Genomic DNA, 1,150 nt, shown 5'->3' with positions numbered 1-1,150 from the left:
TATGATGTGGTTTGATATGTTGTAGCCAAGAAGATTGATGGCGTCCTTGTGTAAATTTGCATTTATCGCGGCTGAGGGTAAGACCGTATTTCTTAGCGGCGTTCATGAATCGGTCTAGGTTCTGAGCGTGATTTTCTCGCGTTTGCCCGCAGATAGTAATACCGTCGAGATAAGCGTGTGTGTCCTGCAGCTTTTCTCTCCGTATAATCCAATCGATAGTCCGCTGAAAACATGACACCCCATTAGAGACACCATAGGGGATACGTCGAAATTTGTATAAATTTCCAAGTGCTTCAAACGCCGTAAATTTCTTTTCTTCAGGTAAGATGGGTACTTGATGATAGGCGCTTTTTAAATCTATTAGACTAAAAAATTTATTTTTGGCGACTTTTGATACTAAGTCTTCTACGCGAGGAAGAGGGTAAGCGTCAAGCTGCGTATAGCGATTGATTGTTTGGGAATAGTCAATAACTAGTCGCTTTTTGTGAGTTTCGCTTCTAGTTATAAAGACCTGTGCTCTCCAAGGAGATTTGCTCTCCTCTATTACCCCTTCCGTTAATAATTTCTCGATTTCAGCCTTGATAAACTTGCTATCCTCGTCGTTGTATCTACGTGATTTAATGGCGACTGGTTTGCAATCCGGAGAGATAATGGGGAAAAGTGACACAGGCGGTACCGATGCCTCTGCCACGTTACACACATGCAGAGTGTTTTTAGGACCGCCAAATGAAAATTCTAATGATGAATGCTCTTGAAGCACATCGTGACCGATAATTAGATCGGAGCAAAGATTTTTGACTATAAGAAGATTCACATTATTGTACTTATGATCTCCCAAGGTAATGGACTGTGAAGTTTGGCCTTCGACTTTAGAGGTGTGACTCAACGAGGCCATGGAGAATGTGGCGTAGCAGAAGTCTATTTTGAATCCGAACTTGTTGGCGAATTTTTCGTTAATAAAACTTACCGAGCTACCGGTGTCTAAAAGGGCTTCAGCTCTAAACCCGCGTATAATGGCCGGAACGGTTGCTTTGTGTAAAGAGGGAGGCCAAGCTGCTGTGATACACGCTGTTGAATTTCGCCTGCTTGCGACCTGAGGGACGAGAGACTTGGCGCTTTTACAAACAGTGGCGAGGTGTCCCTTTTTGTT

Source organism: Rhagoletis pomonella, unplaced genomic scaffold (genome assembly GCF_013731165.1).
Source record: "Rhagoletis pomonella isolate Grant_MI unplaced genomic scaffold, Rhpom_1.0 Rhpom_scaffold_00015, whole genome shotgun sequence".
In the NCBI taxonomy this organism is placed as follows: domain Eukaryota; kingdom Metazoa; phylum Arthropoda; class Insecta; order Diptera; family Tephritidae; genus Rhagoletis; species Rhagoletis pomonella.
Note: the sequence above shows the minus strand (reverse complement) of the source record.